Source organism: Ovis canadensis, chromosome 21 (genome assembly GCF_042477335.2).
Source record: "Ovis canadensis isolate MfBH-ARS-UI-01 breed Bighorn chromosome 21, ARS-UI_OviCan_v2, whole genome shotgun sequence".
NCBI lineage: Eukaryota > Metazoa > Chordata > Mammalia > Artiodactyla > Bovidae > Ovis > Ovis canadensis.
This window is the reverse complement of record NC_091265.1, coordinates 34732611-34748004: the sequence shown is the minus strand read 5'-3', so window position 1 is coordinate 34748004 and position 15394 is coordinate 34732611.

The following is a 15394-nucleotide window of genomic DNA, read 5'->3' as shown; positions in this document are numbered from 1 at the left end:
TCTTAAGAGTCCCTTGGACTTCAAGGACATCCAACCAGGCCATCCTAAAGGAAATAAGTCCTGAATATTCATTGGAAGTACTAATGCTGAAGCTGAAGCTTCAATACTTTGGCCAACTGATGCAAAGAGCCAACTCATTAGAAAAGACCCTGATCCTGGGAACAATTGAAGGCAGGAGGAGAAGGGGATGACAGAGGACAAGATGGTTGGATAGCATTACCAACTCAATGAACATGAGTTTGAGAACGCTCCAGGAGTTAGTGAAGGGCAGGGAAGCCTGGTGTGCTGCAGTCCATGGGGTCGCAAGCAGTCGGATAAGACTAAGCAACTGAACAACAACAACAAGGTCTGATCCTATGTTAGGGGAAGCACACTGATTGAAACCGCCCACCCTGGCCAGGCACCTTAGTAACCATTTGTATGAGTTGTTTTACGACAGGAGATCCTGATAAGGAATATGGAACTAATAAGCCACCACCAACCGGAAGAGTTTGGGAAAGGTCGAAAGGAGACACCGCTTGTCCGTCCATTTCCCAGAATCCCTCTCGCTAGCATCCATCTTGGCTGAGCCATTGCGTGTGCCACCAGGAAAGACTCTGAATTAGAGTGATTGCAAAAACCACCGGAAACTAATCCGATGACCATAAAACCCGAGACTGTGAGCCATGTGGCAGAGCTGTTCTCCTGGGTTCTTTTACCCTACTGCTCTCCACCCGAGTGCCCTTTCCCAAAAAAATCTCTTGCTTTGTCAGCAGATGTGTCTCCTCGGACAATTTATTTCCGAGTGTTAGACAACAGCCTAGTTTCAGGCCCTGGAAGGGGTCCCCGACCTGCAACACTATCACTTCTGGCTTTAAAGCAGAAGCAAGACAAAATTAAAGCATGCTAAGCAGAATATAGAAATAAAGAATAGAATAAAGAAATAGTGGAAAACAACAGAACGGGAAAGACTAGAGATCTCTTCAAGAAAATTAGAGATACCAATGGAACATTTCATGCAAAGATGGGCTAGATAAAGGACAGAAATGGTATGGACCTAACAGAAGCAGAAGATATTAAGAAGAGGTGGCAAGAATACACAGAAGAACTGTACAAAAAAGATCTTCATGACCCAAGATAATCACGATGGTGTGATCACTCACCTAGAGCCAGACATCCTGGAATGTGAAGTCAAGTGGGCCTTAGAAAGCATCACTACAAACAAAGCTAGTGGAGGTGATGGAATTCCAGTTGAGCTCTTTCAAATCCTGAAAGATGATGCTGTTAAAGCGCTGCACTGAATATGCCAGCAAATTTGGAAAACTCAGCAGTGGCCATAAGACTGGAAAAGGTCAGTTTTCATCCCAATCCCAAAGAAAGGCAATGCCAAAGAATGCTCAAACTACTGCACAATTGCACTCATCTCACACGCTAGTAAAGTAATGCTCAAAATTCCAGCCTTCAGCAATATATGAACCGTGAACTTCCAGATGTTCAATTGGTTTTAGAAAAAGAGGACCAGAGATCGAATTGCCAACATCTGCTGGATCATGGAAAAAGCAAGAGAGTTCCAGAAAAACATCTATTTTTGCTTTATTGACTATGCCAAAGCCTTTGACTGTGTGGGTCACAATAAACTGTGGAAAATTCTTCAAGAGATGGGAATACCAGACCACTTGACCTGCCTCTTGAGAAATATGTATGCAGGCCAGGAAGCAACAATTAGAACTAGACATGGAACAACAGACTGGTTCCAAATAGGAAAAGGAGTACATCAAGGCTGTGTATTGTCACCCTGCTTATTTAACTTCTATGCAGAGTACATCATGAGAAATGCTGGGCAAGAATAAGCACAAGCTGGAATCAAGATTGCCAGGAGAAATACCAATAACCTCAGATATGCAGATGATACCACCCTTATGGCAGAAAGTGAAGAGGAACTAAAAACCTCTTGATGAAAGTGAAAGAGGAGAGTGAAAAAGTTGGCTTAAAGCTCAACATTCAAAAAACTAAGATCATGGCATCTTGTCCCATCACTCCATGGGAAATAGATGGGGAAACAGTGGAAACAGTGTCAGACTTGATTTTGGGGGGTTCCAAAATCACTGCAGATGGTGATTGCAGCCATGAAATTAAAAGATGCTTACTCCTTGGAAGAAAAGTTATGACCAACCTAGATAGCATATTCAAAAGCAGAGACATTACTTTGCCAACAAAGGTCCGTCTAGTCAAGGCTATGGTTTTTCCAGTGGTCATGTATGGGTGTGAGAGTTGGACTGTGATGAAAACTGAGCACTGGAGAATTGATGCTTTTGAACTGTGGTGTTGGAGAAGACTCTTGAGAGTCCCTTGGACTGCAAGGAGATCCAACCAGTCCATTCTGAAGATCAGCCCTGGGATTTCTTTGGAAGGAATGATGCTGAAGCTGAAACTCCAGTACTTTGGCCATCTCATGCAAAGAGTTGACTCACTGTAAAAGACTCTGATGCTGGGAAGGATTAGGGGCAGGAGGAAAAGGGCATGACAGAGGATGAGATGGCTGGATGGCATCACCAACTCGATGGATGTGAGTTTGAGTGAACTCCAGGAGTTGGTGATGGACAGGGAGGCCTGGCGTGCTGCAATTCATGGGGTCACAAAGAGTCAGACATGACTGAGCGACTGAACTGAACTGAAGCAGAATATAAAAAGGATACCAAAGACTTTATCAAATAAGTCTAACCATCACATCTTTATTTCAAAGAACATAAGTACTCAATCTCTATGGGAGTCTTCAAACTTGGCTATTAAAAAGTCAATAAAGAAAGGTGACTTGATGACATGATGTAATGAAAGTGACCACAGGTTCCCACTGATATCTGGGAAATATTTTCTCCCAGCTTTATGTCCCAAAAGAACTGACTCAATTTTATAGAATCATTATTCACCCAATTAAACTGTTATTTTGTAATGAATACTGTTCAAAGTCTAGTGGACCATGTTCCTACACAAAATATATGATGAACTCATAAAAGATTATGCTGGAAGAACTCAATTATCTTTTCAAGACAGTCTCAAACCTGCAAACAAAGATTGTCAGTCATTCTTTCTAAACTCCACCCTCCTCTGAGTCAAACAGTCTCCATAACAAGCAAGCCCACCTGATAAAGTTTTTTCTAGTGATCATTGTCACACTATCATCTTGGAGGGAATTCTACTAAAAACAACATAAGAGAGTTTGCACTTGCTATTGTCCAGTACTCTTGCATGAAAAATCCCATGGACGGAGGAGCCTGGTAGGCTGCAGTCCATGGGGTCGCGAAGGGTCAGACATGACTGAGCGACTTCACTTTCACTTTTTACTTTCATGCACTGGAGAAGGAAATGGCAACCCACTCCAGTGTTCTTGCCTGGAGAATCCCAAGGACACGAGAGCCTGGTGGGGTGTCATCTATGGGGTCCCACAGAGTCAGACACGACTGAAGTGACTTAGCAGCAGCAGCAGCATTGTCCATAAAGCCTGTTTCATATACTTTACAAATACATGTACACACACACATATTGTCGTGTGCTATTTAGACATCTAGGATAGCACACTGTCACACAGGCCTTTCTGTACAGGAGTGGCTTATCAGAAAAATATAAGAACCTAGAAATATTATGAAAACACAATCAATTTCTAACTTGCCCTGCAGCCTACAGGCTAGGCAATATAAATCCCGACCATTTTTTATAACTTTCTAATTATTGTAAGAGCAATTCTATCATTCACTGCTTGGACTAATAGATGGTTTAAGAGTTGTTTTAAATACCAGTTACTTAAATCTGCAAAATAATAAAATTGACACAAAAAAGGGATAAACTTGAGACCTATAGATACCTCACCTCACCAGCTGAGTTGAGTGCCAGCCTCTGATTTCTCTTTCTAGGCAGTATGCTGGGGCTTGATGCTAGACTCTAGTCAACTGTACAGCAACATATCAAGCCCAAAGTCTGGACATTATCTTATGAAATACATATGGTATTCCTAGTTTAAAAACTATTCTTTTTACTAAAAGTAATGAATCTTCTCATGTTTCAATAAAAGCTCACTGAAATTAGCACTTTTTGCTTTTAATATACCCACAAAAAGAACTGAACAGCAAGCCTGAAAGAGCTACTGAATGGTAATATTAGGATTCAATCCCTTAGCAACTTGACAAGTAAAGCAAGAGAATCCCATGCTTTTATACAGAGTATCCTCAAGTAGCCTGAAGTGGATATAGGCTGTTAACAATGTTGATTGATCTTTGATTCTGTGAACAGAAAATCAGTTGTTGGCCAAGATGCTTAAGCATAACTGAGACTCCTAATTGTTATTCTTGTATAAAACCTCCATTTGAGTACCTGTTAAAATCAAGACATAAAGTCTGACAAACCAGGTAATTCCAAGCATTATAAAATAGGACTATTTGCTATTTGTTAGGGATTGTGTTAAATGCTTTGCACATCCTATTTTATTTCCTCAGAGTCTTAGATACTATCATTTTTCTCATTTCACAGATCTAGAAACAGGATCAGAAAGGTTAAGTAGCTTCTCCACAGTCACACATACTTCTGACAGAGCCAAAATTTAACCCAGCCCATCTGATTCCAATTATACTATGCTACATCATTTCCTGAAATTAAAAGACACTTACTCCTTGGAAGGAAAGTTATGACCAACCTAAATAGCATATTCAAAAGTAGAGACATTACTTTGCCAACAAAGGTCTGTCTAGTCAAGGCTATGGTTTTTCCAGTGGTCATGTATGGATGTGAGAGTCGGACTGTGAAGAAAGCTGAGCGCTGAAGAATTGATACTTTTGAACTGCGGTGCTGGAGAAGACTCTTGAGAGTCCCTTGGACAGCAAGGACATCAAACAAGTCAATCCTAAATGAAATCAACCCCGAATATACATTGGAAGAACTGATGCTGAAGCTCCAGGTGGCTTTGGCGACCTGATGTGAAGAAATGACTCACTGGAAAAGATCCTGATGGTGGGAAAGATTGAAGGCAAAAGGAAAACGGGATGGCAGATGATGAGATGGTTAGATAGCATCACTGGCTCAATGAACATGAATCTAAGCAAACTCTGGGAGATAGTGGAGGACAGAGGAGCCTGGCATGCTATAGTCCATGGGGTTGCAAAGACTAGGACACAACTTACTGACTGAACAACAATAACAATGGATTCCTTAAAAACCTAAAAACAGAACTATCATATGACTCTGCAATCCCACTACTGGGCATATATGATGAGAAAACCATAATTCAAAAAAACACATACACCAGTGTTCACTGCAGCACTTTTACAATATCCAGGACATGGAAACAATCTAAGTGTCCATAGACAGATGGATGGATAAAGAAGATAATGGAATATTACTCAGCCAAAAAAAGAAATAAAACTGAGTCACTTGGAGAGATGTGGACAGACACATAGTCTGTCATATTGAGTGAATTAAGTCAAAACAAGCAAAACAAATATCATATACTAATGAATATATAATCTAGAGAAACAGTACAGATGAACCTAGTTCCAGGGCACGAATAGAGATGCAGATTTAGAGAATGGATGTGTGGACATGGGGGAAGGGAATTGGAGGGTGGGATCAATTGAGAATTAGATTTGACATAAATACAATACCATGTATAAAATAGATAGCTAGTGGGAACCTGAGGGAGCTCAGCTCAGTGCTCTGTGAGGACATAGATGTGTGTGTGCAGTGGGGGTGAGTGAGGAAATATATGTATACATATAGCTGATTCACTAGGTTGTACAGCAGAAACTAACACAACATTGTAAAGAAATTATACTACATTTGTTTAAGAAAAACTAGTTGGAAAACAAGAAATCCAATAAAACTATTCCATTCTCTAAAATAAATGGATACTTCTGATGCTAAAACACACTTTGCCAGGGTTGATGAGTGAGAATATAGTAAACCTAGGGAGAGAAAAGGAATAGCTGTCCTCACCTGGTAGGAGCTACAGGTTACAAATTTAGTGACAATTCTAAGGTGTCAATCTCCTCTGCAACCATGCTATCTGGAGACGTTGGGCAGGCAGTTTAGCCCATAAGACTTACTCGAGGGGTCAGGTTTGAACTGCTGGGATGAATTGGCTATGAAAGCGTCCAGATCAGGCACACAAGAAGCAAACCACCCAGCAATCTGGTGTATATACTAACCATTTGTTGTTCAGTTTCTTAGTCATGTCCGACTTTGCATATCCATGAACTGCAGCACACCAAGCTTCCCTGTCCTTGGCCTCTCCCAAGCTTGCTCAAACTCATGTCCATTGAATTGATGATACCAGCCAACCATCTTGTCCTCTATTGTCCCCTTCTCCTGCCTTTAATCTTCCCCAGCATCAGGGTCTTTTCTAATGAGTTGGCTCTTCACATCAGGTGGCCAAATATTGGAGCTTCAGCATCAGTCCTTCCAATGAATATTGAGGACTGATTTCCTTTAGGATTGATTCGTTCGATGTCCTTGCAGTCCAAGGGACTCTCAAGAGTCTTCTCCAACACCAGAGTTCAAAAGTATCAGTTCTTCAGTGTTTAACCTTTTTTTTTTAATATTGTACTGGTTGTACCATACATTGACTTGAGTCTGCCATGGGTGTACACGTGTTCCCCATTCTGAACCCCACTTCCACTTCCCTCCCCATCCCCTCCCGCTGGGTCATCCTAGTGCACCAGCCCTGAGCACCCTGTATCCTGCATCAAACCTGGACTGACGATTCGTTTCACATATGGTATTTTACATGTTTCAATGCCATTCTCCCATATCATCCCGTTCTTACCCTCTCCAAGAGTCCAAAAGACTGTTCTATATATCTGTGTTTCTTTTGCTGTCTCACATACAGGGTTATCGTTACCTTCTTCCTAAATTCCATATATATGCATTAGTACACTGTATTGGTATTTTTCTTTCTAGCTTACTTCACTCTGTATAATAAGCTCCAGTTTCATCCACCTCATTTGAACTGATTCCAGTGTATTCTTTTTAATGGCTGAGTAATATTCCATTGTGTATATGTACCACAGCTTTCTTATCCATTTGTCTGCTGATGGACATCTAGGTTGCTTATATGTCCTGGCTATAAACAGTGCTGCAATGAACATTGGGGTACATGTGTCTCTTTCAATTCTGGTTTCCTCAGTGTGTATGCCCAGAAGTGGGATTGCTGGATCATATGGCAGGTCTATTTCCAGATTTTTAAGGAATCTCCACACTGTTCTCCATAGTGGCTGTACTAGTTTGCATTCCCACCAACAGTGCAAGAGGGTTCCCTTTTCTCCACACCCTCTCCAGCATTTATTGCTTGTAGGCTTTTGGATAGCAGCCATTCTGACTGGCATAAAATGGTAACCTCATTGTAGTTTTGATTTGCATTTCTCTGATAATGAGTGATGTTGAGCATCTTTTCATATGTTTGTTAGCCATCTGTATGTCTTATTTGGAGAAATGTCTGTTTAGCTCTTCGGCCCACTTTTTGATTGGGTCATTTATTTTTCTGGAATTGAGCTGCATAAGTTGCTTGTATATTTTTGAGATTAATTCTGTGTCCGTTGCTTCTTTTGCTGTTATTTTCTCCCATTCTGAAGGCTGTCTTTTCACCTTGCTTATAGTCTCTTTTGTTGTGCAGATGCTTTTAAGTTTAATTAGGTCCCATTTGTTTATTTTTCCTTTTATTTCCAATATTCTGGGAGGTGGGTCATAGAGGATCCTGCTGTGATTTATGTCAGAGCGTGTTTGGCCTATGTTCTCCTCTAGGAGTTTAATAGTTTCTGGTCTTACGTTTAGATCTTTAATCCATTTTTAGTTTATTTTTGTGTTTGGTGTTAGAAAGTGTTCTAGTTTCATTCTTTTACAAGTGGTTGACCAGTTTTCCCAGCACCACTTGTTAAAGAGATTGTCTTTTTCTCCATTGTATTTTCTTGCCTCCTTTGTCAAAGATAAGGTACCCATAGGTGCATGGATTTATCTCTGGGCTTTCTATTTTGTTCCATTGATCTATATTTCTTTGTGCCCATATGTGCATGGATTTATCTCTGGGCTTTCTATTTTGTTCCATTGATCTATATTTCTTTGTGCCAGTACCATACTGTGGTACTGGCATACTACTGTTGATGACTGTGGCTTTGTAGTAGAGCCTGAAGTCAGGCAGGTTGATTCCTCCAGTTCCATTCTTCTTTCTCAAGATTGCTTTGGCTATTCAATGTTTTTTGTATTTCCATACAAATTGTGAAATTATTTGTTCTAGTTCTCTGAAAAATACTGTTGGTAGCTTGATAGGGATTGCACTGAATCTATAGATTGCTTTGGGTAGTATACTCATTTTCACTATATTGATTCTTCCAATCCATGAAGAATATTTCTCCATCTATTAGTGTTCTCTTTGATTTCTTTCACCAGTGTTTTATAGTTTTCTATATATAGGTCTTTTTTTTTTCTTTAGTTAGATATATTCCTAAGTATTTTATTCTTCTCATTGCAATGGTGAATGGAATTGTTTCCTTAATTTCTCTGTTTTCTCATTGCTAGTGTATAGGAATGCAACGGATTTCTGTGTGTTAATTTTATATCCTGCAACTTTACTATATTCATTGATTAGTTCTAGTAATTCTCTGGTGGAGTCTTCAGGGTTTTCTATGTAGAGGATCATGTCATCTGCAAACAGTGAGAGTTTTACTTCTTCTTTTCCAATTTGGATTCCTTTTATTTCTTTTTCTGCTCTGATTGCTGTGGCCAAAACTTCCAAAACTATGTTCAATAGAAGTGGTGAGAGTGGGCACCCTTGTCTTGTTCCTGACTTTAGGGGAAATGCTTTCAATTTTTCACCATTGAGGATAATGTTTGCTGTGGGTTTGTCATATACAGCTTTTATTATGTTGAGGTATGTTCCTTCTATTCCTGCTTTCTGGAGGTTTTTTTATCATAAATAGATGTCGAATTTTGTCAAAGGCTTTCTCTGCATCTATTGAGATAATCATGTCTTTTATTTTTCAATTTGTTAATGTGGTGTATTACACTGATTGATTTGCAGATATTGAAGAATCCTTGCATCCCTGGGATAAAGCCCATTTGGTCATGATGTATGATCTTTTTAATGTGTTGTTGGATTCTGTTTACTAGAATTTTGTTAAGGATTTTTGCATCTGTGTTTATCAGTGATATTGGCCTGTAGTTTTCTTTTTTGGTGACATCTTTGTCGGGTTTTGGTATTAGGGTGATGGTGGCCTCATAGAATGAGTTTGGAAGTTTACCTTCCTCTACAATTTTCTGGAAGAGTTTGAGTAGGATAGGTGTTAGCTCTTTAAATTTTTGGTAGAATTCAGGTGTGAAGCCATCTGGACCTCGGCTTTTGTTTGCTGGAAGATTTCCGATTACGGTTTCAATTTCCATGCTTGTGATGGGTCTGTTAAGTTTTTCTATTTCTTCCTGGTTCAGTTTTGGAAAGTTGTATTCTTCTAAGAATTTGTCCATTTCTTCCAAGTTGTCCATTTTATTGGCATATAATTGCTGATAGTAGTCTCTTATGATCCTTTGTATTTCTGTGTTGTCTGTGTGCTCTCTCCATTTTCACTTCTAATTTTATTGATTTGATTTTTCTCCCTTTGTTTCTTGATTGAGTCTTGCTAATGGTTTGTTAATTTTATTTATCCTCTCAAAGAACTAGCTTTTGGCTTTATTTTTGCTATGGTCTCTTTTGTTTCTTTTGCATTTATTTCTGCCCTAATTTTTAAGATTTATTTCCTTCTACTAACCCTGGGGTTCTTCATTTCTTCCTTTTCTAGTTGCTTTAGGTATAGAGTTAGGTTATTTATTTGACATTTTTTCTTGTTTCTTGAGCTAAGCCTGTATTGCTATGACCTTTCCCCTTAGTACTGCTTTTACAGTGTCCCATAGGTTTTGGGTTGTTGTTTTCATTTTCATTCGTTTCTATGCATATTTTTATTTCTTTTTTTATTTCTTCTGTGATTTGTTGGTTATTCAGCAGTGTGCTATTCAGCCTCCATATGTTGGAATTTTTAATAGTTTTTCTCCTGTAATTTAGATCTAATCTTACACAGAGAAGAGAAGAGGGAGGAAGGAGACAGAGGTGGCCAGGAGGATAAAAGGTAGAATTAAAAGGAGAGAGACAGATCCAGCCAGCAATCAGTCCCCTAAGTGTTCTCCACAGCCTGGAACACACACAGAGATTCACCGAGTTGGGTAGAGAAGAAAAGGGGAAGAAGGGAGATAAAGGCGACCTGATAGAAAAAGGAGAGTCAAAAGAGGGAGAGAGCAATCAGGCCAGTGATCTCACTCACAGGTAAAAATAGGTACTGAAGATTGGGTGCTTAAAGGTACAAAGTTGATAACAGATACCAAAAAGCAAAGATTAAAAATCTTGAGTATAGGTTAGATTCTCAAAAAATGCAATATTAAAAAACAAACAAACAAACAAAAAACACAAAGTCACAGAAATTATAAAATATATATATATGTTTGCTTTAAAATAGTGTCTTTTTTTTTTGCAAGGTAATAGTAGATTATAAAAATGAAAATTAAAGGAGTAATGGGGACTTAAAAATAACCAAAAAATATAAAATAAAATAAATTTTTTTAATTTAAAAATGATAATAGTAAAAATATATCTAAGACTTTCTCTGGAGCTGTTGCGGACAGTGTGGGGTCAGTTCATTTTCAGATAGTTCTTTGGTCCGGCTTGTACTTTTCACCATCTATAGGCACCTTCCTATGCAGTTGGTGCTAACTACAGGGTTTTAATCAATTGAACCTGTCACTTCCAAAGCAGTTCCCTCTGTTTATTTTAGCTTCTTCTGTTTGCTGGTCACTTCGGTATCTAGTTTCTGCCCTGACACAAGGGGGGTGGGGGTGGGGGTGGGGGTTGGTCACTTTTTTAGGCTCACTTGTTCAGTCGTGCTTTGGGGAAGAAGGAACACTGCAAACAAATACCACTGGCGTGTGTTCACAGTGATTCAGCTACACTGGGTTCGCCCCCGCTCATGGCGTGTGTGCTTTCCCAGTCTGCACTGCTCAGGCTCTAGGTTGCTCTGCCAGGAACTGTCTGATGCGGGCCCTGGTTTGCATGCACTTCCCACATCTAAGCTACTCAGGTTCAGGTTCTCGGGTACTCCACAAAGGCGCAGATTTGGTTGGGCCTGCGCTTTGCACTCGTCCCAGGTCTGAGCAGCTCAGATGACCAGGTCCTTGGTGGGGGTAGTCGCCCCCTGTTGAAAGCTGTGATTTATCCCCTCCCTCGTCCCAGCTGCTCAGTTTTCTGGTGTACAACGGGTGCACCTTCTCAGGTGTGTCTCTTCTGGGAAGCTGGTCTCTGGCTGCAACCCTCCCGGCGGACGTTGACCATCCAGAATCCCAAGAAGTCTTGGTTAGAAACAAAGTCTGCTTGCAGTTTGGTATAGGATGCCTCTGGGGCCGTGATTACCCCCTTCCGGCTCTGGCTGCCCTCGTCTGCCTGTCTCCAGCGGGGGATGGGCCGGTTCGCATCCAGCTAGTTCTGCTCAGTCCTTTGTTCTGTGACTGTGCCTGGCGGTGGTTAGGGTTTTTCCTGGGATCAGTTCAGTTCAGTTCAATCGCTCAGTCATGTCCAGTCTTTGCGACCCCATGAATCGCAGCACACCAGGCCTCCCTGTCAATCACCAACTCCCGGAGTTCACTCAGACTCACGTTCATTGAGTCAGTGATGCAATCCAGCCATCTTATCCTCGGTCGTCCCCTTCTCCTCCTGACCCTAATCCCTCCCAGCATCACAGTCTTTTCCAATGAATCAACTCTTCGCATGAGGTGGCCAAAGTACTGGAGTTTCAGCTTTAGCATCATTCCTTCCAAAGATATCCCAGGGCTGATCTCCTTCAGAATGGACTGGTTGGATCTCCTTGCAGTCCAAGGGACTCTCAAGAGTCTTCTCCAACACCACAGTTCAAAAGCATCAATTCTTTGGCACTCAGCTTTCTTCACAGTCCAACTCTCACATCCATACACGACCACTGGAAAAACCATAGCCTTGAGTAGATGGACCTTTTTTGGCAAAGTAATGTCTTTGCTTTTGAATATGCTATCTAGGTTGGTCATAACTTTTCTTCCAAGGAGTAAGCGTCTTTTAATTTCATGGCTGCAGTCACCATCTGCAGTGATTTTGGAGTCCAAAACAATAAAGTCTGACACTGTTTCCACTGTTTCCCCATCTATTTCCCATGAAGTGATGGGACTGGATGCCATGATCTTCATTTTCTGAATGTTGAGCTTTAAGCCAACTTTTTCACTCTCCGCTTTCACTTTCATCAAGAGGCTTTTGAGTTCCTCTTCACTTTCTGCCATAAGGGTGGTGTCATCTGCATTATCTGAGATTATTGATATTTCTCCCAGCAATCTTGATTCCAGTTTGTGCTTCTTCCAGCCCAGCATTTCTCATGATGTACTCTGCATATAAATTAAATAAGCAGGGTGACAATATACAGCCTTGATGTACTCCTTTTCCTATTTGGAACCCGTCTGTTGTTCCATGTCCAGTTCTAACTGTTGCTTCCTGACCTGCATATAGGTTTCTCAAGAGGCAGGTCAGGAGGTCTGGTATTCCCATCTCTTGAAGAATTTTCCACAGTTTATTGTGATCCACACAGTCAAAGGCTTTGGCATAGTCAATAAAGCAGAAATAGATGTTCCTGGGATCAAGAGACAGCTTTCCCACAGTCTGGGTTGCTATCACAAGCTAGTTCCCTCAGATTGCCCTCAGGGCATTCAGTCCTTATCCTAAGCAATGCTGACCACTCCTCCCTGTCCCTCCCCCACTTGCTAGTGGGGGATGCAAGTATCTGGGCTGTTGCACCACTGGGAGTTGCTGTTAGGCACGTAGTCTGTGGGGTTTAATTATCTATTTATTTTTCCTCCTGGTTATTTTGCCCTCTGAGGTTCCAAGGCTCGCCACAGACCCACCGGAAAGAGTGTTTTCTGGTGTTTGGAAACCTCTCTTTTTTAAAACTCCCTTCCTGGGACAGATCTCCATCCCTACCTCTTTTGTCTCTCTTTTTATCTTTTATATTTTGGCCTACCTCTTTTTGAAAACAATGGGCTGCTTTTCTAGGTGCCTGATGTCCTCTGTCAGCATTCAGAAGTTGTTCTGTGGAATATGCTCAGCGCTCAAATGTTCTTTCAATGAATTTTGGGGGGAGAGAGTGGTCTCCCCATCCTATTCCTCCACCATCTTAGGACCACCTCCTGTGCTTAGCCTTCTTTGTGGCCCACCTCTCACATCCATACATGATTACTGGAGAAACCATAGCTTTGACTATACAGACATTTGTCAGCAAAGTGATGTCTCTGCTTTTTAATACGCTGCCTAGGTTTGTCACAGCTTTTTTCCAAGGTGAAAGCATCTTTTAATTTCATGGCTGCAGTGATTTTGGAGCCCAAGAAAAGAAAGTCTGTCGCTGTTTCCATTGTTTTCCCATCTATTTACCATGAAGTGATGGAACCGGATGCCATGATCTTAGTTTTTTGAATGTTGAGTTTTAAGCCAGCTTTTCACTCTTCTCTTCCACCTTCATCAAGAGGCTCTTTAGTTCCTCTCTGTGTAGTTGTTCCTTAGGATTGGGATCAGCTATTATTTCTTTCAGTAATCTCTCTGGTCCCTTCTCTCTCTCTTCTGCAGTTGTCATTAGCCTAATGCTGCCCTTTCTAGAAGAGTGAGATAGATTTAGTGAAATTTCTTCATTCTTATAAATATTTCTCTTTCCTTTTGTAACTGTATCATTTTAAAATTTCTATCTTTGAGCTCACCAATTCTTCCATATATTCTGCTCTTGTTCCAATGTGTTCTAATGCATTCTTCATCTTATTTACTGAATCTTCAGCTCTAGATTTTGTTTTGTTCTTTTCAGATATTCAATCTCTTTGATAAATTATTCCTTTGTTCATTAATTTCATTCCTGAGCTCATTAAAATGCCTTTCTGAGTTTTCTTTTAGCCTGTTGAGTTTCTTCATGACAGCTGTTTTGAATTCTCCACCAGTTAGGCTGCAATATTTTATGATTTTAAGTTTGGTTTCTGAAGAATTGTCATTTTTTGTTTGTTTGTTTGTTTGGTACAGCATTACTGCGGTTCTTATGGTGATTGATGAGTTGTTTCTCTGCTAATGCATTTGAAGTAGTGAATGCCTTTCGACTTGGTTTTAACAGATTAGAAATGACAGGTCTTTCATTTTCCAGTAGGTGGCACTATAGCACGTCTGATTTCACTTAGCCACTCTACCTCTGATTATATTTGAAAGTCCACACTTTATATCCCCCACTTTATGTCTGTCAGAAGCTTTGCCCCTTGCCACTACTGTCACTTTTTTGCTTCCATGGTCACTGATGCCTTGCTGCTACCAGTGTCACCGGTGATGCTTCCTGGGGCACCAGGATGATGGACTTTTCTGTTGCTTCTGGGCTCCTGCAGGCTTCACTCCTGTGCCTGGGGATGGGGGTGGGCAGGGAGCTGGGTCAGGCAGACACCTCTGCCACGTTCGTGCTGTCAGGTTGCCAGGCCCCTATCCACTGTTGTGGGTAGGGGTAGGGGAAAAATTTTTGGTATCCTTATGGCTGGAGGGATAGTGTTCACTCCTTCCCAGTTACCTTGGCCATGAGAGTCACTGTAGCCGGGAATACAAAGGCATGTGTGCCACCTCTGCTGCTGCTCCTGGATTTTCTGGGACTATGGACTAAACTGTTGAGACCAAGGGCCTGGGACTCTGCATTGCCTCTACTGGTCCCTTGATTCCACCCTCTCTGTCTTCAGATGAGAATTCTCCAGCATCGTGATGTGTTGCACATAGGCACATTTGTTGAGTTGTGGATAATTTATGGTTATAGATTGAGGAGAGAGTTATCTCAACACAAGAAGACCTACTCCAAGACACATTACACAAGAACTATCAAGTTCAGTTCAGTTCAGTCGCTCAGTCATGTCCGACTCTTTGTGACCCCATGAATCACAGCACTCCAGGCCTCCCTGTCCATCACCAACTCCCAGAGTTCACTCAGACTCACGTCCATCCAGTCAGTAATGCCATCCAGCCATCTCATCCTCTGTCATCCCCTTCTCCTCCTGCCCTCAATCCCTCCCAGGATCAGAGTCTTTTCCAATGAGTCAACTCTTCGCATGAGGTGGCCAAAGTATTGGAGTTTCAGCTTTAGCATCATTCCTTCCAAAGAAATCCCAGGGCTGATCTCCTTCAGAATGGACTGGTTGGATCTCCTTGCAGTCCAAGGGACTCTCAAGAGTCTTCTCCAACACCACAGTTCAAAAGCATCAATTCTTCGGTGCTCAGCTTTCTTCACAGTCCAACTCTCACATCCATACATGACCACTAGAAAAACCATAGCCTTGAGGAGACGGACCT